We start from the raw sequence: 24,858 nt of genomic DNA on the forward strand, positions 1-24,858 counted from the left end.
CATTTTGTGTATGTTGCTCAATATTCACATGAGGTCCAGAATATGCTCTGACAAACTGTGAGAGCATGGTTCACTTTTTCCAACATTTTGACCAGTAACTATTTTTTTTTAGGTGTCTGTTAGTCTCATGGGACCATGGATTTGCACCTTGGAAGGTTTCCAGGGCATAGGCCTGGGCAAGGTTGTATGGAAGACCAGCAGTTGCCCATGCTGCAAGTCTCCCCTCTCCATGCCACCGATGTTGTCCAAGGGAAGGGCATTAGGACCCATACAGCTTGGCACCGGTGTCGTCGCAGAGAAATGTGTGGTTAAGTGCCTTGCTCAAGGACACACATGCTACCTCAGCCAAGGATCGAACTAGTGACCTTCAGATCACTAGACGAATGCCTTAACCAGCTGGCCACGCGCTAACACCAGTAACTATATGAGAAACAAACATCCCAGCGCTATTAAGGCACATAAATATTTATATTTTTACCAAAATGAGAATGAAAGAATGACATGGCTGCATTAAGAATAGGAAGTAGGCTTTTTCTTAAGCGTGATCATCATAGCCTGTTGAAGTTGAGTTCTTGTAGCAGCAAAGTGCACCGCATTCTCATAGGAATAACTTACTTATGATATCTAATATCGAAGAAACTGCAGGAACTTTACATTGAATTGATTTTATTACTTATATCCTTCATATACATGAGGAGCAAAAATCTTTACGTTATGTCTCCGTCTAAATGTGCAATGTGCAATTTATAGTAATTTATAATAAATAGCACGTACAACTGGACAGTCAATATAACATAGAAATACAATTGTGTCAGCATGAATTAAGCAGTCTGATGACCTGTTAGAAGAACCTGTCCCAGAGCTTGTTGGTCCTGGCTTTTATGCTGCAGTACCGTCTCCCAGATGGTAACAGCTAGAACAGTTTGTGGTTATGGTGACTGGTTTCCCCAATGATCCTTCGGGCCCTTTTTACACACCTGTCTTTGTAAATGATAATAGATTTTGAAACGTAGATTTCTGAAAATAGGTGCAGTGTTCTTGTAAAATCTAAACAGACAAAATACACAGTGGCCACTTTTTAGGTACACCGATACATCTGCTCGTTAATACAAATATATTATCAGCCAATTAATGCAGAAGACCGCAAGCATCAGAAATACATATACATATATATGGGTGACGTTAATGAAATATTGAAATGTTTATATGTTTTAATTTGCTTACAATGTATTCCTGGTGTTTCTGAATTTACCAAATTGTGGTTTCTGGGAAAGGCAGCGAACAATATTTTTCTCAAAGTATGTTGATTAATTCAACTGAATCAGCACCTTTTCATTGGTTGCTTCTCCTGGGGTTTCCTTAAAACTTCTGCTATCATAAATTCTTGAGAATTTCTCTTTTACAGTTTCCCTACATATTTCATTTTCAAATCCGTCAAGTAAAGTCTACTCTCCTTGCGATCGATATATTCCAAAGAATTGTAATCCCTTATTACTTCAAACCAGTTGATGAAGATTTACGGTGTCAGAACATGATTGAAAGCATAATTCAATTGTGGAATACAGGAAATGCTTGCCAGATACAGTATTTCATGTATTTATATCTACACCCATCGTATTTCCTTTACTCAATATATTTCTAAATGTGAGAAGATTGCACAGTGGAAATTGTACTGTATAGCACATTATAGCACTGTATACCTCATGATAGATTTGAGACTGAAATTAATCTTTAAATTCAATTGATGCTTCCCCAATATCCAAATCAAATTGTAACACATTACCCTACATCAATCACGGCATAATGTATATTGATGTCGCTGCTGTTTCACTTAAGTCTTATTCACATTGAAGAAATCCTTGAACGCTCTTGCACTGATCATGCTGTCTTTTCCCATTTTCTCTTGTGTTTTTCCTTATTATTTCCTGTTTGGTGGAAATTAATTGGTGATAAGGGATTGCATTGCATAGACACATCCACCTCAAGGATTTCAGGCTACATTTAAAAAGATAATAGTGAGAACAGTGAATATTTATTTTTGATAAGGTACTACATCAAAATAAAAATATATGGTATAGGAGGTAATATTTGTCCTGGATAGAAAATAGGCTGACTAATGGAAATAGAGAGAAGGCATAAATTGGGCTTGTTTTCTGGTTAGCGAGATATAATGAGTGCTGTGTGACAAGGATTGATATAGGGACTTCAACTTTTCTCAATTTCTATAAACGATTTGGATGAAGGCATTGTTGCAAAGCTTGCAAATAAACCAAAGACAGGCAGAAAAGAAAGTTGTGAAGAGGATAGAAGTGGGTGGTGGAAGGAAATATTACAGTGCATTTTTAGAGGAACATGATGGGAATGGAAGGATATGGACCATGTGCAAGATGATGGAATTAGTTTCATTGGACAGCATGGTCAGCATAGTCATGACCATGGTCAGTAAAGTCATGATGGGTTGAAGAGCCCATTCCAATGCTCCAACACACAAAATGCTGGAGGAATTCAGCAGGTCAAGCAGCATCTATGGAGGGAAGTGGACTGCCAATGCTTTGTTGAAGACCCTTCATCCTGAATCTCTGTTTCCAGATGAAGGGTCTCAAATCAAATTGTCAACTATCCATTTCCCTTCAAAAATGCTGCCTGACCTACTGAGTTTCTGCAATCCTTTTGTGTTGTTCCAGAATTCAGCATCTACAATCTCTTGTTTCTTCTGTTTGCTGCACTATGGCAGTTCTATGCTCTAAATGGGCTATCAAGGGGTTTAGGTAGGTTGAGTGAAGAAGAAAGATCCAACAAATGGACTATAAATATTGCAAAATGTGAAATTTTCTTTTCTGACAGGAAAAACAGTAAAGATATCTAATGTTGAGAGATTCCAGAGTTCTGAAATATAGAAGGGACCATTTAGAAATCTGATGGCAGAGGGGAAGAGCTGTTCCTAGAATATTGAGTACGTGTCTTTAGTCTCCTGTACCTTCCCACTGTTGGCAGTAAGGGGAAGAGGGCATGTCCCTGATTGTGAGGGTCCTTAATATTGGATGCCAACTTCTTGATAAGGCATTGCATAGTATAGGAGGTTATATTTGCCTGGATAGAAAATAGGCTGACTAATGGAGATAGAGAGAAGGTAACTTTCGAAGATGCCTCAATGAAGGGAAGCTAATGCCCATGGCAGAGCTGGTTGAACCTACAATCCTCTGCAGCTTTTATCGATCTTGTACATTAGTGCCTCCATACAAGGTGATGATGCAATCAGTCAGAATACTCTCCAAAGCACATCTGTAGAAATTTGCTAAAGTCCTTGGTAACATACTAAGTCTAAAATTCCTAATGGAGTATGGGCACTGGCATGCCTTGCTCGTGACAAGGTCAATATGCTGAGCCCAGGATGGATCCTCCGAGATGCTAACACCCAGGAACTTGAAGCTCCTCACTCACTCCACTTCTGACCTCTCAATGAAATCCACAATTGATTTCTTGGTCTTACTCTCATAAAGCACAAGGACATTTGTGTGACACCACTCAACCAGCTAATCTAACTCACTCCTGTTCGCCTCCACATCACCACCTGAGATTCTGCCAACAGCAGTTGTGTCATCACCAAATTTATTGATGGAGCTTGAGATGTAGAGAAGGTAGAGCAGACAGCTAAGCACGCATCCTTGAAGTACACCTGTGTTGAATATAAACTTAAAAACGTGTCCTCTGGAAAATTGCAATGGCTCTCCACTCTATCTATGCCTTTTATAATCTTATATTCAGATATCAAGTTAGCTCTCATCTTCCTTTGCTCCTAAGAGAAAAGCCCTAGCTCTCCCAATCTAACTTCATAAGACATGCTCTCTAATTCAGATAGCATCCTGGTAATTCTCCTCTGCACCTTCCCTAAAGCTTCCACATCCTTCCTATAAAGAAACCACCAAAATTGCATGCAATACTCTAAATATTGTCTAACAAGGATTTTATGGAGCTGCAACATTACCTTGTGGCTCTTGAACTCAGTTCCTAAACCAATGAAGACAAACATACTATATACCTTCTTGATTGTCCTATCAACTTGTGTGGCAATTCTGAGGGATCTATAAATACAATTTCTCTTTTCCTCCACACTGCTAAGAATTCTGCCATAAACTTGTACTCTGCCTTCAGGTTCATCCTTCCAAAGTGTATCAGTTTTCACTTTTCCAATTTGATCAGCATCTGGCACTTCTCTGCATCCTCTTTATATCCTGTTGTAACGGTTAGCAACCTTGTACATTACCCACAACACCACCAACATTGTATCATCTGCAAACTCATTAACCCACCCTTCCATTAACTCATCCAAGTGACCCATAAAAATCACAAAGAGCTGGGGTACCAGAACAAATCCCCGTGGACTACTGTACTAGTCACTGACCTTCGGGCAGAATGCACTAAATCTATTATCTCTCTACCTTATCAGGATTTTCAACCCACTGCTAAATAGGCATCACCAAATTTCCATGGATACCATGCCTCATGACATTCTGAATAAGCTTTACATATGGAACATTTTCAAATGTCTTACTAAAATCTATGGACAAGTTCAAGTTCAATTTAGTGTCATTCAGTTATACACATGTACAGAGCCAATCAAAACAATGTTCCTCCAGATCAAGGTGCACAATTCAGTCCATATAACTCACACATAACACAAAGTAATATTACCACTTATAAACTAATAAACAAGAAGGTGCAAATTCAAGTTAAAAAGTAAACAGAGTAACACTGGCTCTTCATACACGATGATACTCGTGTCATGGCATGGAATTGAGTAGTATTATGGCCTGGGGGAAGACCTAACAGTTCTAGTCCTAATGCTATGGTACCTCCTGCCTAATGGTAGGGATCAAAGGGATTGTTGGAGAGTTGAGAAGGATCACTGACAATGCTAAGGGCCCTACGTATGCAGTGCTCCTGATAAATATCTCTAATGGGTGGAAGAGAGACCCTGATGGCCATCCCAGTAGTTCTTGCAATCCTTTGCAGAGACTTGCAGTCAGACACCTTGCAATTCTCATTCCAGATGCTGATGCAGCTGGTCAGGACACTCTCGATGGTGCTCCTGTAAAAATTGGTTAATATGAGGGGAGTCTCACTCACCTCAACCTCCTCAGGAAATGGAGACACTGCTGTGCTTACTTGACCAAATAGGTGGTGTTAAGGGAGCAGGTGAGAACACTTCCACCACTTACACCGCTCTACCTTTATCAATTAGTTTTGTCACTTTCCCGAAATAGCCAACCAGACTCGTTAGGCATGACCTCGTCCTCATAAAGCTGTGCCAACTATCCCAAATAAGATTATGCTTCTTCAACTGCTCTGCAGTTCAAATGCATGGGCATGAAAGAAGCTGCACAGAGTAATGGACACAGCCCAATAAATTATCTGCACATCCCTCCCCACCCTCAGTACTATCTACAGGAGGTGCTATTTCAGGAAGGCAACATTAAAGATCCCTATCATTCAGGCAGTGCCATCTTCTCACATCTATACATGCACAGGAGGCTCAGAAGCCTGAAGTATAACACCACTACATTCAAAAACATCTACTTTCTTACAACCATTTTGTTCTTGAACCAACTGGCACAAGTCTACTCACTGTAATTCATCAAAACTATGACTAGTTTGATTACTTATCATTAAAATGGGTTGTGGTTTGTTTTTCCTTACTGTGATCTTTCTTGTAAAAGGTATTTATGTGTTTTTATATTTATATTATAATTTATATTTATGTGTTTTTCTTGTTAACGCTGTTTATATGTTACTATGTCCTGGTGGTGCTGTTACAAGGATGTTCTTTCATTGCACCTGTACATACACATCAACTTGAATCCTTGAATATGCACAAGTACGGGTACGCACAGGTGCTATATATACATGTATTAGGGATTTGCTGTAGTGTGTTGGCGTGACATGCAACAGAAACATTCAACAATTACAAGAATAAAGAATTATATAAAATAAACAAGAGTTTAAAGTACAGATACGGAATAAAATGTTCATAAATAGCTAAATACCATAATGTATTTACAATGTCATAAAAAGTGTTCTAAAGTGTTTGCCATGCATTTACTGAGGTAATATATAGAGGGAGGAGGGATGACTAACTAGAATGGTTGATCAGATTAACTGTCTGGTGGAAGAAACTTTAAGATGGCATGAAGTTTTTGTCAATATGACAAACTCCACTTTGGCTGCCACTTAATGCACAGTTCAAGACATATTTGCCTTGTTACACAATATCCATGTTGTTTGTATATCCAAGGAGCTATGGCTCAACACTGTTACAGAGATAGTTTATTTTTGCTGTCTTCTGTTTTGTGCAGAACCCTTGAACCAGTATTTGAATATTCAAAGGGTTCTACCTATTAAAATGTGCCTCCAATGCAAAAGTGTAATTCTGCAAAAGTTACCTGTGTAAATTCAAAATGTTAAAGTAAGTAAACATAGTCATTGAAACTATAGTTAATTATTTATTGTTGTCTTTGTGCTGTACGAAGCATAAAAACATTTACTTTACTGTTGTATGTGTAGAGAGGAGAGATAGATTCTCCAGAAGATCTCCTTGTGTTGAATAAATACCAACTTCAGTCTCCAGGTGACTCAGTGACAATCATAACACAGACTAAACCAGCTCCTGTAACAAAACAGTAAATGTTGGAAACACTCTGTGGGTCTATCTGTGAAAAGAGGTCTGGGACCTTTCACCTGCTCTGTGAAAGAGATTAAAAACTGTTAGTTTTTGGAAGCAGAGAAAGTGGGAAAGGGAGGGTAGAACAACAGGAATAGCTCTGATAGCGCAATTCTAAATGGATTAATGGGGGTAATTTAGAGGATTATTATACTTGTTTATCTGGGTTGTTAATAGTGAAGCTGTAAAATTTTCTCAGCAGACTAGAGTGTACAAACATAATAAGAAATACTGAAACAGAATGAGACAGACAAAAATGGCTGGTTCTAACATAGACGTTAAGAAGAGACTCCAAAGTTTTCCGATTCTATTTCAGGTTTCCTGCATCTGTAGTTTTATAATCTTCATCTATTCAGTTTCCTGATTTTTAGCTGCATCATTTTCTTCCCAGGCTTCCTTACATTGCTTGTGTTCTCCCTACCCACGCTCACATTGGGTGAGATCCTTGATGAGATTTTCTTTCAAATCTTTTTATTGTATATATATATATAGGAAAAATAACATGAGCACATCGAAGTAACAACACTTACAATGCCTCAAAAAAACCCCATCATCTTAAAGATTGAAAACAAAATTTTGTGATAACAAAAAAAAACCTACTGAGCAGAAAAGTGAGGAAAAAAAAGAGAACCCATTAGGTGTACAACCCCGGAGCCATGCGTCATACAAAAAGCTTCTAAAAATAAACATCAAACCGCCAGCAAGAAAAGAAAATATACTAAAAGAGTTTACAATTAGATCGTGGAAAAATTATATCAATTAACTCAAATGATAATAACGAGCAAATGAGCCCCATCTTTTCTCAAAATCAAATAAAGGTTCAAAGGTTCGACTTCTAATTTTCTCCAAACTAAGACATAGCATCACTTGAGAGAACCATTGTGACAAAGTGGGAGCTGATGTATCCTTCCACTTCAACAAAATGGTGCTCCTAGCCATCAATGTAACAAATGCAATAACATGTTGGTCAGACACAGACATACCATGAATATTTTGAGGATCTATTCCAAAAAGCACAGTTAATTTATTAGGTTGTAAATTAATTTTAAGTGCTTTAGAAATTGTTGAGAAAACCGACTTCCAGAACTGTTCCAATATAGAACAAGACCAAAACATGTGTGTCAGTGTAGCTATCTCAGTTTTACATCTATCACAATGACTATCAACATTAGGAAAAATTCTAGAATGTCTCTCCTTTGTCAAATGATAACGATGTACAATTTTAAATTGAATCAATGAATGACTAGCACAAATTGAAGAAGAGTTAACCAACTTCAATATCCGCATCCAATCCTCCATCATAAAGATCAAATTAAGTTCCTTTTCCCAATCCTGTTTAATCTTAGACCAAGGACGCTTATCCCATTGTAATAATAAATTATAAATTCTTCCAATAGAATCCTTAATCAAAGGATTCATACTCATAATAGTATCTAACAGGTCAGCCTCCAATATGTAAGGGAAATTACTTAAATATTTTTGTAAAAAATGTCTAACTTGAAGGTATTGCAAAAAGTGTGAATATGAAAGAGAATATTTATCAATTGTTCAAAGGACATCAATCTATCTTCTTTAAATAAATCCAAAAAAGAATTAATACCTTTATTTTCCCAAAGTAGAAAAATTGGATCACTCAAAGAAGGCTTAAAAAAGTAATTGCGGTATATTAAACTACAAAGTTTAAATTTTGTAAGATGAAAAGAATTGCAGAACTGGAGCCAAATTTGTAAAGAATACTTAATCACAGGATATAAGTTTAAATTAACAACTTTACCTAATTGCATAGGCAAAGGAGCTCCCAATAACGAAGTTAAATAAAACTGCTTTACAACTTTTAGTTCCAGATCTACCCAAATTGGCCGATCAGTCTTATCAACCCAGTATAACCAAAAAGACATATATCGCAGATTAACAGCCCAATAATACATTCTAAAATTAGGCAAAACAAGACCTCCATCCTTTTTCAATTTTTGTAAATGACATTTACTAATTCTTGGTCTTTTATTATTCCAAATAAAAGATAAAATAATAGAATCAATCTGATCAAAAAACTTCCTAGTCAAAAAAACAGGAATATTCTGAAATAAATATAAAAATTTCGGTAGGATCATCATTTTAACTATATGAATACGACCAACAAGTGAAAATGTAAGTGGACTCCATCTACTAAATAAATACTTCATAGAGTCTACTAAGGGAACAACATTAGCTTTATAAAGATCCTTATATTTTTTAGTAATTATAATACCTAAATATCTAAAAGAGTCTGAAACTTTGAAAGGAGTATTATCATATATAGAAACAGAATCATTTAAAGGAAATAATTCACTTTTACTAAAATTCATTTTATATCCTGAAAAACCTCTGAATTCATTAAATAATTTTAACAGGGCAGGAATGGATTCGTCAGGGTGAGATATATAAACTAATAAATCATCAGCATAAAGAGAGACCTTATGCATGGTCTCATTCACAAATATCCCATGGATATTTTTAGCCTCACGCAGAGCAATAGCAAGGGGTTCTAATATTAAATTAAACAACAAAGGACTTAATGGACAGTCTTGCTTTGTTCCCCGTGAAAGCTGAAAAAAAGGAGACCTACAATTGTTAGTAACAACAGTAGCAATAGGGGCTTTATATATCATTTTAATCCAATTATTAAAATTAACACCAAAGCCAAATTTCTCTAAAACATTGAATAAATATTTCCATTCGACTCGGTCGAACGCTTTTTCAGCATCCAAAGATACAGCACATTGTGGAATTTTAGAAGAGGATGAATATATAATATTAAGTAGTCTCCGAACATTTGAAAAGGAATAATGACCCTTTATAAAGCTTGTTTGATCGTTACAAATAATTTTACCCAAAATATTCTCCAACCGATTGGCCATTATCTTTGACAAGATCTTAGCGTCAACATTCAGTAATGAAATAGGTCTACATGAAGCACAGTCAGTAGGATCTTTATGTTTTTTAAGAATTAAAGAAATAGAGGCCTCATAAAAAGTAGAGGGTAAGTCACCTTTCACAAAAGAATCCTTAAACATTTCCAACATATACGGAGAGAGCAACTTTCCAAATTTTTTATAAAATTCTACGGGATAGCCATCAAGTCCTGGGGACTTACCAGATTGCATTGAAAAAATAGCTTTATGAATTTCGGCTTCAGTAATTTGAGCATCGAGAATCTTTTGATCCTCAGCCGAGATTTTAGGAAAAACAATCTTTCGTAAAATAGCATTCATTTTAGAGGAATCTAACGGACATTGAGATTTATATAGCTCAGCATAAAAGTCTTGAAAAATCTTATTAATTTCCTCATATTCCTGAGCTAAGGTACCATCTTTCCTACAAATTTTCATGATTTGCCTTTTGGCTGTAGCCATTTTTAATTGAGATGCAAGCGGTTTATTATTTTTATCTTGAGACATATAAAATTGGCTCTTTAACTTAAGCAATAACCTTCAATGGGATGAGTTAATAACAGGTTATATTGTGATTGAAGTTCCACCCTTTGTTTAAATAAATCAGTATTGGGGGAAATTGCATAAATATTATCTAAATCTTTAATTTGTTTTGAAATTCTATCTAATTCTGCTTTAGTTTGTTTTTTAAGTCTAGCTGAATAAGAAATAATCTGACCGCGTAAAAATGCTTTAAATGTATCCCATAAAACTAATTTAGACATACCCCCTATATCATTAAAAAGAAAAAATTCCTTTATCTGGGTTTCAATGAAAGTGACAAAGTCAGAGTTTTGCAATAATGTCTGAGACATGCGCCAAGGTGGGCAAGCAAGAGTGACATCATCAAATTCAAAAGACAAACTCAGAGGCGCATGATCAGATATAGCAATAGCGTCATATTTGCAGGCTTTAACACTAGGCAAGAAGCGGGGATCGATTATAATATAATCGATCCTTGAATATTTTTTATAAATGTGTGAGAAGAAAGAATATTCTCTATTGTCCGGATGAAGATACCTCCGCAAATCAATCAGCCCAAAATCAATCAAAAAGTAATTAATAAATGACGCGGATCGATTTGGAAGTCGCTGATTGGTTGAGCTCTTATGAATCATAGGATTTAAACAACAATTAAAATCCCCACCCATTATGAACATATATTCATTTAATTCAGGCAGTAAAGCGAACACCTTTTTTTAAAAAAAAGGATCATCTAAGTTAGGACCATATAAATTAACCAAAACAACTTTTCTATTACAGATTGTTCCTTTAACAATTAAGAATCTACCATTAGAATCTGATTCAATATCCTCTTGAATAAATATATTAGGTTTAATGAAAATAGACACGCCTTTTGTTTTACTCTGAGAAGTGGAGTGGAATTGCAAACCATTCCACCATGTAAAAAATCTATGTTGATCTCCTGCCCTGATATGTGTCTCTTGAGCAAAAATTATATCAGATTGGAATCGGTTAATAATTTTAAAAGTCTTCTTTTGTTTAATAGGATGATCCCAACCACGTACATTCCAACTTATTATATTAATTTGTTTGAACAGCATACTGTAATTTCATTCTACTTTATACATGCACAAAGCACGTACCAATGCAGGATGATCAAAGATGGCGGCGATGAAGAATACAACCAAATAAAAAACACGCATGCTCCGGAACCACCCAATGGGAAAAAACTAACTCTAAACCCACCCACCCACACCCAGAAACCCGAAAAAGGCAAGCGATCTACGATAGAATTCAAAGCTGCTGACGGCTCTGTCTGTGTTTTCTTTCCCTCCCCCCAGTTAGTAAAAAAGTAGAGTGACCTTGTGAGAAAGACAATAAAGTCTCAGGAAAAAAAGGTATTTACATTCCATCGACTGATAAACAAGAAAGAACCAAAATAATATTATCTCTTAGAGAGAAAAACCAGCACCATGATTAAGTTTAATATTAATTCCCTAAAAAAGCTTTAAATTCAGCTATAAAATGTTATAATAGAACAGAAAAATATATAAAAAGCCCTATTAGTAGGAAAAACTACCAATTAGCTACGAAGTATTAAATTAAAGGAACAAATCGCCTTATCTTCTTCCCTCAGTCATAAAAAGTCCAGAGATCATTTGAGCAGAGACACTTAAACCGTAAATCTTTCCAAAGGAAAACCAATAATATGCAATAAAAAAACAAGTCTCTGTGTTCTTTAATTAGACTGTCGAAGAAATGTATAAATGACCTTCATAAATTTTCTTTCCAAAATGCGAATAATATAGAAATAGCCAAACAACTTTTCAAATGGATCATTCAACAGCGGTGTCGGTGATAGCGGCAGGCAAAGCCTGAACAAAATCCAGCACAGCTTTTGGATCAAAAAAAGTACGAGGAGGAGAATTAGGAGGAAAAATGTTCAGTTTTGTCTGGTACCTCAAAGACGGAAAAAGATTCTTATCATATGCTTGTTTCATTACCAGGTCAAATTTTGATCTTTGTTCAATTATCTCTCTTGGATAATCTTCATAGAAGTGGAGCTCAGATTCCATAAATCTAAAAACTCTCTGTTTTCTTGCCTGTCGTATTATTCGATCTTTAATTTTAAAGTGATGAAAGCAAACCAGAACAGATCTTGGTTTACTAGAGTCCTTCGATTTCGAGATAAACGCCCTGTGTGCCCTTTCTATAGCAGGCGGCTTTGATAGAATGGTGGGAAATAAAGTGTGGAAAAGCTTACCAAAGTAAGCCGTTAGATCTCCATCTTCAGCTCCTTCCTGCAGCCCAACAATTCTTATATTCCTTCGTCGAGACCGAGTTTCCAGGTCTATAATCTTAGATATCTTTCCAAACGAGTTGTAGCTTCAGACAGCTTTTGCTTAGTTATCTTCAATTCCTCTTCGTGTGAAATAACTTGAGTTTCTAGGTCTTTAAGTTTTCCCAGAAATGACTTCATTTCATTACTGTTCTTTTCCAGTTGGTCTTTAATTGATCCATTCTGATCCTTAATTGAATTCAGTGTCTGAACGATATCTTCAGCCCACGATGGCATTTCATCAGATCTTTCCTTTTGCACCTTTCCTTTCCCATTACCTTTATCACTAGGTTCAGGTAAGTTCTCCCCACTTCTTGTAGACATAGACATATTGATCACCCTCAAGAATCAACAAGTAAAAATTTTAAATTCAAAGCTTAAACTAGGGGGAAAGAAAGAAAACTAAGAGCAGCAGAAAAATACTGCTACTCCATTAGCAGACAGGGGCGGTCCTCCCTTGATGAGATTTTGTTTACTTAAACAGACATCCCACCTCTCCCAGAAGTTCCGGGAGTCTCCCGCAAATTAATAGTGGCTCCCTGATGCCCGCAAATTATATACAATGTCCCGGAAATTGATTTTTTTTGAGAGTGAGCGTGAGAGAACGCGCGAGAGAGAGTGAGAGAGCAAGCGTAAGAGCAAGAAAGCAAGCGTGAGAGAGCAAACGCAAGTGAGAGCGACCACGAGAGACAGAGCGAGAGAGCACGTGCGCGCGATAGAGAGAGAGCGAGAGCTCCAAAAAAAGTCAGAGTGGTAGAGTGTTCCAAAAAAATATAAAAGATATGTCACCCTAGACTACTCTAAAGTGTACCCCTGCCTAATCGGGGTCAAAAATAATGACAGTGTTGCTCACTGCTCTGTTTGCTACAGTGACTTTTCTATTGCCCATGGTGGGTTAAGACTGTAAAAGACATGTTGAGGTGAGTTTAACAGGTGTCATTCGTTCATTAGCATAGCTAACGTTACTTAAACTAGCTGGCCAGCTGCTAAGGAGCTACTCTACTGCAGACATCCCACCTCTCCCGGAAGTCTCTCGCAAATCTCTCGCAAATTGATGGTGCTACCTCCCTGAAATGAGTTTTTGCAGGGTGGGATATCTGCTTAAACTATCATTAATACAAGGAAGCACAATGAGATAACTTCTCATCATTATCTGGTGGTATTCTGGTTTTACAGGGAGATGACTCAATTTGGAGCTGTCCAGTTTAATGCAATGAATATTGGGATTAGCTTGCAGCAGATGAAAATGCAAACTGTGAATATAATGAACTTCAAACATATGCTCATTCTAAAACAAGCAAAAACAATTTTTAGTCATTTTTTCACTCTCTCTGAAATGTGAGTGTACACTCTGTTCAAAAGAAAAAAATTAAAGATAAAAATATTTTAAATTTATTCACTTGCATATAATTTTATGAATTCACTGAAAGTGGCAATTGTAAATATAAAAAGACCATAAGACATAGGACCAGAATTAAGCCATTTGTCCCATCGAGTCTACTTCGCCATTTAATCAAGGCTAATCCTTTTTTCCCATCCTCAGCCCCACTCCCCGGCCTTCTCCCTGTAACCTTTGATGCCCTGTCCAATCAAGAATCTATTAAGCTCTGTCTTAAACACACCCAACAACCTGACCTCCACAGCTGCCAGCAGTAATAAATTCCACAAATTCACTACTCTCTGGCTAAAGAAATCTTTCTGCATCTCTGTTGTAAAGGGATGCCTCTCTATCTTGAGACTGTACTCTCTTGTCCTGGACTCCCCCACCATGGGAAACATCCTTTCCACATCTACTCTGTCCAGGCCTTTCAACATTCAAAAGGTTTCCATGAGATCGCCAATTATCCTTCTAAATTCCAGCAAGTACAGACCCAGAGCCATCAAATGTTCCTCGTATGATAATCCTTTCATTCCTGGAATCATCCTTGTAAACCTCCTCTGAACCCTCTCCCAATGTCACCATGCCTTTTCTGAAATGAGGAGCTCAGAACTGTACACAATACTCAAGGTGCATCATCAGCGCCTTACTGAGCCTTAGCATCACATCCCTGCAAACTTGGCAACAAAGTAACCTATTCCATCATCTAAACCATTGATATAAAGTATTAAAAAAGCAGTCCCAACACCAACCTCTGTAGAACACCACTAATCAGTGGCAGCCAACCAGAAAAGGATCCTTTTATTCCCACTCGTTACCTCCTAACAAGCAGTCAATGCTCTAACTTGCCAGTAACTTTCCTGTAATGCCATGGGCTATTAACTAGGTAAGCAGCCTCATGTGTGGTACCATGTCAAAGGCCTTCTGAAAGCCCAAATATACAATATCCATTGCATCCCCTTTATCTATCCAATGTGTAATCACCTCAAAGAATTCCAACAAGTTCGTCAGGCAAGATTTTCCCTTAAGGAAACCATGCTGACTTTGTCCTATCTTGTCCTGTGTCAACAAGTGCTCCATAGCCTCATCCTTAACAATTGACTCCAACATCTTCCCAACCACTGAGGTCATGCTAACTGGGCTATAATTTCCTTTCTGCTGCCTTTCTCCTTTCTTAAAGAGTGGAGTGACATTTGCAATTTTCCAGTCCTCTGGCATCATGCCAGAGTGCAATAATTTTTGAAAGATCACTTCTAATGCCTTCACAATCTCTTCCGCTTCCTCTTTCAGGACCCTAGGGTGCAGTTCATCTGGTCCAGGTGACTCGTGTACCCTAGGGTCTTTCAGCTATTTAAGCATCTTCTCCCTTGTAATAATGACTGCACTCACTTCTCTTCCCTTAGACCCTTCAACACCTGGCACACTGCTAGTGTCTTCCACAGTGAAGACTGATGCAAAATACTCATTTCGTTCATCTGTCATCTCCTAATCACTCATTATTATTTTCTGGCCTCATTTTCTAGTGGTCCTATATCCACTCTCATCTCTTTTATTTTTTACATACTTGAAAAAAGCTTTTACTATCCACTTTGATATTATTTGCTATCCTACTTTTATATTTAATCTTTTCTCTCCTAAAGATTCTTTTAGTTGCTCTGTGTAGGGTTTTAAAAGCTTCCCATTCCTTGTCAGCCATGGTTGTACTATTTTAAGTATTACTTTGTTTTTGGAATACATCTATCTTGCACCTTCGTGATTTTTCCTAGAAACACATGCCATTGCTGCCCTGCTGTCATCCCTGCCAATATACTTTGGCCAACTCCGCTCTCATACCACTGTAACTTGCTTTGCTCCACTGAAATACTGTATGTCAGACTTTACTTTCTCCCTATCAAATTTCAAGTTGAAGTCAATCATATTGTGATCACTTCCCCCCTCAGGGTTCTTTTACCTTAAGCTCCCTAATCACCTCTGATTCAGTACATGATCACCCAATCCAGTATAGCTGATCCCCTAATAGGCTCAACAACAAACTGCTCTGAAAAGCCATCTCATAGGCATTCAACAAAATCACCCTCTTGGGATCCATTTCCAACCTGATTTTCCCAATTGACCTGCATATTGCAGTCTCCCATGACTAACATAACTTTCCCCTTTTGACATGCCTTTTCTATTTCCTATAGTAATTTGTGGTCCACCTTCTAGCCACTGTTGAGAGGCCTGCATACAACAGCCATCAGGGTCCTTTTACCCTTGTAGTTAATTAACTCAACCCACAAGAATTCAACATCTTCCAATCCTATGTCACATCTTTCAACTGATTTGATGCCATTCTTCACCAGCAGAGCCATGCCACTCCCTCTGCCTACCTTCCTATTCCTCCAATACAACGCGTAACCTTGGACATTCAGCTCCCAGCTACAACCATCCTTTAGCCACAATTCACTGAAGGACAGAACATCATACCTGACAATCTGTAATAGTGCAACAAGATCATCCACCTAATTTCTTATACTCCATGCATCGAGAGCTGCATTTGCTACCCTGTTTGATTCTGCATCCGTAATGCATTGATACTCACCCCGCTGGCTGCAATTATGTCCTATCATCTGCCTGCCCTTCATGACAGTCTGACTGCACGCTTGTGTTTATGTTTTTTCACCACGCAACCTATCCTGATTCCCTTCACTCTGGTTCCCACCCCCCTGCTATATTAATTAAAACCCTCCCCAACAGCTCTAACAAATCTGCCTGTGAGAATATTGGTTCCGCTCGGGTTCAGGTGCAACCCATCACTTTTGAACAGGTCATACCTCCCCCAGAAGAGATCCTAATGATCCAAGAACCTGAAGCTCTGCCCCTGAACCAGCTTCTCAGCCACGCATTTATTTGCCAAGTCAACCTGTTTCTACCCGCACTGACACATGGCAAAGACAGCAACCTGAAATTACTACCCTGGAGGTCCTGCTTCTCAGCTTTCTATCTAGCTCTCTAAATTCTCTTTTCAGGATCTCTTTGCTTTTCCTTCCTATGTCACTGGTACCAATATGCTGTTCTCCCTCTCTTTCTAAAATAATGTGGGCACGATCTGAGATGTCCCTGGCCCTGGCACCGAGGAGGCAACCTGCCATTCAGGTGTCCCATTCACGTCCACAGAATCTCCAGTCTGTTCCTCTGACTACTAAGTCTCCTGTCACTATCACTCTCCTCTTCCTCTTTCCCTTCTGCACCCCGGACCTACGCTCAGTGCCAGTAACCCGGTCTCCATGGCATTCCTCTGGAAGGTCAACTCCACAACATTATCCAAAGTGGTATAATTATTTTTGAGGGGAATGACCATAGGGGTGCTCTGTGCTATCTGTCTTTTCACATATCCATTCCTCCTGACAGTCATCCATCTACTCACCTCCTGCAACTTTGGGGTGACTGCTTCCCTGTAACTTTGATCGATTATCTTCTCACTCTCCCGTACAAGCCAAAGGTCATCCAGCTGCTGCTCCAGATCCCCAACATGGTCTTCAAGGAGCTGCAGCCAGATGCACTTCATGCAGATGTTGTTTCCCGGGAGGTTCTGGGTCTCCCAGAACTCTAACATCCGGCATGAAGAAAACACAACAGCCATTTACTACACTAGGTACAGTAAGAGCAAGAAAAAAGAACCTTAACAGAAGCTTACCCAGAGCCAGCACCTCTTTTGAGTTGAAACCTCCTTTGAGTCAAAGCCTGACACTACCATTCTCACCACTGGCCTACAACCAACGGTGGCCGCCCCACTTGTCCCTTCTGTACTTTTAAACAAGTATCGCTGACCTGCGAGAAATCTCGGCGCAGTGGCTGCTCCTGCTGCAGATTGGACTGTCAGAAGGAGCCTGAACACCCACGAAGATCTCTTTTTAAACAAGCATCGTCGACCTGCGAAAACCTCATCGCTGTGGCCTGTTCCTACCACTGATTGGACCGTCAGATGATCAAATACATGCAACTTTTGACATTAACTACATCACACATACAATTTCTGCTGACAGCATCAGAATACTCATTCAAGATCCATGCCAAAATTTTTGACAGAGAGTATAGTTGTCATGTAAAAGAATTAATAGAAAAATATGAAAATAACCACTAACAATTCAACGTAAAATTCTTTTTGGCAATAATCTAGTTTCAATTTTTACTTAAGCTGCTTTTGGACATTACAAATTTCAACTACTACGAGAAAGAATAAAAGTTGAACTTTTTCCATATTTTAAGAATTTATTGAGTTGGATAATATGGTGCCATCGAGTGGTCAGATCATACAATTATCAGGTGATCAGATTGGATAAATAACTTTCATAATATAAGAAGCTATAATGAGAAATGTTGGCTTAAAATTCTGAACACTGTATGGCAACATAAATTAATATTTACTCAAATGAAAATGTGAGCAAATTGTATAGTACTGTGCAAAAGTCTTTGGCATATATATAGTTAGGGTGCCTAAGGCCTCTGCACAATACTGTAGTAATGTCATGTATTGCACTGTAAATATTTATGTACATTTTATTATGTAAAATTTTGAATGTCGTACTGTCACAAAAAAGCATATTTCATGACATATGTGAGTGATAATAAACCTAATTCTGATATGGGTCTTTTTTGTGGACTGAGAGTGGGAAGGGGACAGGGAGAGGGGAATCATGGTTGGGAAAAGAGGAAGAGAGAGGGGAGCGAGTGGAAAGCACCAGAAAGATATTCTGTAATGATCGATAAACCAATTCTTTGGAATCAAATGACCTTGCCTAGTATCTCAGGGCTGGGTGTGTCCCACACCACTCCCATGGTGCTCCATCTTCAACATCCCCAACATTCTTTGCTCTCAGCAGATTTACACTCCACATTGACAATTACAACACTGTGCAGAAATCTTTGGCATTTTATGTGCCTAAAGCATTTGTACAGTACTGTAGTCAGTTCCAAGCTTATGGACAAATAATGAATCTATGCATATAAGCTATCTTACATATTTAAATTTATTGTGTTTATTATTATTATTATTATGTTCTTTATCTTATTGTGCTTTTTTATGTTGCATTGGATCTAGAGTAACTATTTTGTTCTCCTTTACACTTGTGCACTGGAAATGACATTAAGCAATCTTGAATCTTGTGCTCTGCAATATTTTTTACTGACAAGCTAAGTGTTAACAGAAAGAGGCTAGGATACAGCTAATAATGAAGTCTACATCCATTTTAACTCTGATAATAATATAGTTTGCATACAAACTGACTGGTAATAATAGATTGTATTCAGTCTAATACTAATAATAACATGGTATACATGAAATCTGGTCATAGATTTAAAATTTCCCATATCCACATTCATAATAGAAATGGTCTACCAAACATACTGTATCTTAATATAATTATAGCTTCTTACCAGAATGGATCCTGCAATAATGGAAGAATGTAATCACAAGAACAATGTCATTCGTGTTTCACTTCCTTAACTGCAAAATATCCCATTACTTCACAAAAAAGTTGTCACTAAGCCAGAAGAAAAATTAGCACAGATAAACAAAAACTTGGATGCAGTGGCATGTAGTAAGGAGGATCTTAAAGAATAGTTTCATAATAGGAATATATTATTTGAAGCTCTGGCCCAAAAGGTTTTTGCAGTTGTAGCAAAAAGAACTAAGATTTAATGGATTGAAAATATGTACAGATTACAGTAAATTACTAGTGGAAGTTCTCCAGCAGTACATGCAGAGAGGAAAATATATAGGTGATCAGGAGGAGGATAATTTTAGGTGGTCGATCATATAATACTCGAAAAAGTTTGATGCAAGCTACAGTATATTACTGGAGTCAGATTGTATGCAGACTACATAGTTACTAGAATCAGACTGGCACAATTTGTATGCAGTCTAGTTTATTATCAGAATTGCAATGTTGATAGACCATTATGCTAGCCTAGTTAAAGATTAGCTTTATACATAGTGAAACAGTGAAACACAGTGAAATGCGTTGTTTTGCATCAATGACCGACGCAGTCCAAGAATTGTGCTGGGGCACTCTGCAAGTGTCACTACATGTCTGGCACCAGCACAACATGCCCATAACTCAGTAACACTAACCAACATTCTTTAGAATGTGAGAGGAAGCCAGAGCATCCGGAGAAAACCCATACACTCATGGGGAGAAAGTACAAACTCCTCACAGACAGTGCCGGGGACTGAACTCCGATCATTGATAACTGGCATGGCAAAGCAATTTCACTACTGTGCTACTCCCTATGTTACTGTGCAGTCCCCAAATTATATCGAATGCTGATGATGTTCTCATCAAAATCAGATTGTAAGCAGAATTACTAAAAGGATGAACTCAGCTCAGGTTTGTTAAGGGAGATCTGTTAGAATTCTTTGAGAAGTTAACGAATAGGTTAAACAAAGGAGAATCAGTGTGCCTTAGTTATTGGGATTTTTCAGAAAAGCTTGACAAAGTACTGCACATGATAGACAGTATAAGAGTCCACGGGGTTGGAGGTAAGTTACTAGGATAGCAGCTTGGCAAACTGAAAGAAGCCAGAGGGTGGAGAGAAAGGGTTCTTTTCAGGATGGCCGACAGTGACTAGTGGAGTTCCCCTGTGATCGGTGTTGGGACTACAACTTTTCGCTTCATATGTTAATAAACTAACTTAAGTAACAAGAGCATTTTGGCCATGTTTGCAAATGATACAAAAATAGGTAGAGGCACAGCCAGTGTTGTAGAGGCAGGGAATCTGCAGAAGGACTTGGATATGTTAGGAGGGTGGACAAGGAAATAGCAGATAGAAGATAGTATAGGGAAGAGTATCGTTATGCCTTTTGGTAAAAAGAATAAAGGTTTTTTAAATGTGGAGAGCATTCAGAAGTTGGAGATGGAAAGGGACTTGGGAGAGTTAGTTCACATTTCTGTAAAAGTTAACTTGCAGACTGAGTTGGTAGTAAAGAAGGCAAATGCAATGTTAGTAATCATTTTGAGAGGACTAGAATACAGAAGCAAGGATGCACTGCTGAGGCTTTATTAGGTGTCGCACAGACTGCATTTGGAATATTGTGAGCAATTTTGGGCCCCACATCTAAGGGGACATTCCAGCAGGGGTTCACAGGAGAAATTCCAGGAATGAAAGGCTTAATATATCAGGCTTTAGGGAGTTCAGAATGATGAGGGGGAATCTCATTGAATTCTACCAGATGCTGAAAGGCCTGGATAGAGCAGATGTGGAGACAAAGTTTCCATTAGTAGGAGAGTCTAGGATCTGAGGGCATAGCCTCAAAATAAAGAGACGTCTCATTAGATCTGAGATGAGGAGGAATTTCTTCTGCCAGAAAATGGAGATTCTGTAGAATTCATTGCCATGCGGGGCCTTGGAGGCTAAGTCGTTGATTGTACTTAAGGCAGAAATTGATAGGTTCTTGACTGGAAAGTGTCACAGAGAGATGACAGGAGAAAAACAGCCATGATGTAACAATGGAACAAATAATTCTACTACATTTACAGCCTTTGATCTGAACCATATAAAGATATACTTAAGTAGATAACAGGGTGCATGGTCACCATGGAATATAGCAGGAGGATCTTGAAGAAGAGACAAACCAAACAGGGAATGGAGTGGTATGCCAGAGTTTGGGGCTTGGGTAATTTGAATGCACTTGAACTTAGAAAGCTAATGAGAGTAGTGGACTCAGCCGAATACATTATGGGCACATTCCTCCCAACTGTCAGTAGTACCTACAGGAGACGATGGCTCAAGAAAGAAACCAATGGACTTTGCTTTAATATTTCATTTCTTGTAAAAATTGTACATAACTTGCTTTTCTTGTGAATCATACTGATATTATACTATGTGCCTGTGTTACTTTTGCTAGTATGTTTTTCATTGCACCGTACTGTACTTGTGCATATGATAATAAACTCAACTTTGACTTTGAAGACTCCTCTAACAGTAGCAAAGCAACAGAGTGTGCAATTCACCAAAACTGAAGTAGTGCAGAGGTCCTGAAGGGGCTGGAACATTGCAGGGAATTGAAATAACATGATTATGAAAGGATATGAACACAAAATTCAGTATTTTAAAACTCAACTATTGCTGGGTGGTGAAATAGAAATCTGACAATTTTCATCATTATGGGAGCATTTCAGGAGTTTCACTTCAATGTAATTTTTGTAATATTAAAGAGGTAGTTTATATTTCAAAACTTTTGATTCCTTAGTTGCAAAATTCGCATGGTGGAACAGAAGTTCTGCGTGCAGGTCTTATTTATAGCATAATGAATGATGGGCACAAAGTCAGCAGCACAGCCTCAGATTACAGCTAATTCAATGGATCTTTGGAATTAGCTTCACATTCTGTAATGAAGATTTATTTGGAGTGAAAACTAAGCAACTTCAGCTCCCCTGGAAACTGAAATATAAAATCAAAGAAACACCCTGTCATATCCAAATGCTGGATATGGAATGGAATAGAATATTAAAAGCTAATATTTATTGGAGTTTTTTTTAAACAGCTGTCTGCAGGGGTCCCTTTAAGGATTGCCAGCTATTGTCTTATTTGTTTTCTAACTCCATAATGACCTATCCATTTCTCCCAAAAGGAATCTGTGGAGGCTATAAAACAATTTTACTTAATTACATCCATGCAATGCCAGAACAGCAGGAGTGATTCAGTTTTCTGAGGAAATCAAACTTAATTGCCGAATCTGACTCCAAAACACTAATAAAAGTCCTAAGATCCAAAGCAATAAAAATAAATATAACTTCAACCTGTCCCTGGGCTTGTCAATAAGCTTCTATTCAGGGCTGTTTTCATATATACTTTATACTTTATTATCCCCAAACAATTGATACTAGAACGTACAATCATCATAGCGATATTTGATTCTGCGCTTCCTGCTCCCTGGATTACAAATCAATAGTAAATATTAAAAATTTAAATTATAAATCATAAATAGAAAATATGAAAATGGAAAGTAAGGTAGTGCAAAAAAAATTGAGATGCAGGTCCGGATGTTTGGAGGGTACGGCCCAGATCCAGATCAGGATCCGTTCAGCAGTCTTATCACAGTTGGAAAGAAGCTGTTCCCAAATCTGGCCATACGAGTCTTCAAGCTCCTGAGCCTTCTCCCGGAGGGAAGAGGGACGAAAAGTGTATTGGCTAGGTGGGTCGTGTCCTTGATTACCCTGGCAGCACTGCTCCGACAGCGTGCGGTGTAAAGTGAATCCAAGGATGGAAGATTGGTTTGTGTGATGTGCTGCGCTGTATTCACGATCTTTTGCAGCTTCTTCCGGTCTTGGACAGGACAACTTCCCTACCAGGTTGTGATGCACCCTAGAAGAATGCTTTCTACGGTGCATCTATAAAAATTAGTGAGGGTTTTAGGGGACAGGCCAAATTTCTTTAGTTTTCTCAGGAAGTAAAGGCGCTGGTGCCTATTTGAAAAATAGCATATTTTTAAATAGCAAAGAGCATATTTGTATGTACTCTTTATTTTAGCCAGGTAATTTTCATAAGTTATTGTGGGCACATGTGCATAGGTCCCATGATTTCACATCTCTGTGTTCAAAGAGAGCACCTTTACCTCCTCCTTGACCTCAGTAACAGGTTTATGTGGAGTTTTTCCACAAGCACAAATACAAAGAAAGCAAGAAATTTATTATGAAATGATCTATAACAGTACATATCCAATGTTATGACCAGTCTTTAACAAGCAGCAAAGATTCCTGGCATTTTTCAATATTTTTGAAGTAACATCTTATCTGGAGTAAAAGGAACGCAAGTTCTCTTCAAAGCTACAATAGGAAGTTGCAGAAATTGAACTATTGTGAAAATTAAACACGTGTCACCTGGATTTAACCTCCAGCCAAGCAACCAGAGTTAACATTAGACTTACAGTCTAGTGTCTTGTGTATTTGTTGGATTACAGTCTTCCAATTAAACATGAAACTCACACTATGCAGTTGTTTATTATCCATGGGCTAAGATCCTTTCAGCTGAAAACAGTAACTCTATCATTTATGCTTTTATGAAACGTGGCTCTACACATATTTGAACCTTCTTGTTCCCATATTAGTGAACGGACTAATCAGCAACTTGCATCAAAAATTTTATTCAAAATATAGCAGCAAAAATCATTTGTTCGGATAGCAAAAAAGCCTTTCAGCCTAAGTAGCTTAAACCACCCAAGATGCCCATCCAAGCTAGCCCGATTTGCGCATGTTTGACCCATGTGCTAGTAAACCTTTTCTATTCACTTACCTGCCTATCCACCACTTAAAGTTTACCTGCTTATTTGTCATATAAATTTATTCAACCTGCCTCAGTCACTTGCTCTGGCAGATCACTCCATGTAGATTCCATCTTCTGTGTGAAAAATGTTGCCTCTCAAGTTTCTATTAAAATTTTTGTTCCTATTACATTTTCACCCTCTGTCTTTAGACCTTTGATTTCTAGTTACATTTCACACACCAAGATAAATGACTGAGTGCATTTATCCTGTTTATGCCATTCATGATTTTATAAACCTCTAGAAAAATCAACACAGAGCCCTGAAGAAGGTTCTCGGACAGAAACATCAACTGTTTACTCTTTTCTATAGATGGTGCATGACCAGCTATTTCCTCCAGCATTTTGTGTGTGTTGATAAAGCAATACTGCTTGAAACAATGGGACTCATCCAATGAGAAGCTGGCAAAGGTCAGTCAGATGACCTTGTACCAACTATATTGAAATGTCATAGATTGATCAGATAAGGAAAAGAATGTGAATGAAGGATTTTGGGAGCACAGGCAGTGGCTCTGGAGAATAACCATTGTGGATGTGAAGGAGCCCACAATGGACATGTGGAGGTTACTTCAGAACCACAAGGAGTGCCTGGTCAGCATAGAGTCCTTTTCCCAGCTATTACTTTTTCTATTCTTTCGTCATGGAGGGTCAGAGAAATTGACTGGGTGTGCACACAGTTAGTTAGTTTGTA

The 24,858-nt window shown here is 38.0% G+C and overlaps 1 protein-coding gene across 1 annotated transcript in view; it reads right to left on the reverse strand.

The window, feature by feature from the left end:
* LOC134345670 (serine/threonine-protein kinase 32B-like) overlaps positions 1–24,858 on the reverse strand; it is a 329,201-nt gene that overhangs the window by 229,414 nt on the left and 74,929 nt on the right. The gene's annotated exons all lie outside the window — the stretch shown is intronic.

This window comes from Mobula hypostoma, chromosome 4 (assembly GCF_963921235.1).
Source record: "Mobula hypostoma chromosome 4, sMobHyp1.1, whole genome shotgun sequence".
NCBI classification, from domain to species: domain Eukaryota; kingdom Metazoa; phylum Chordata; class Chondrichthyes; order Myliobatiformes; family Myliobatidae; genus Mobula; species Mobula hypostoma.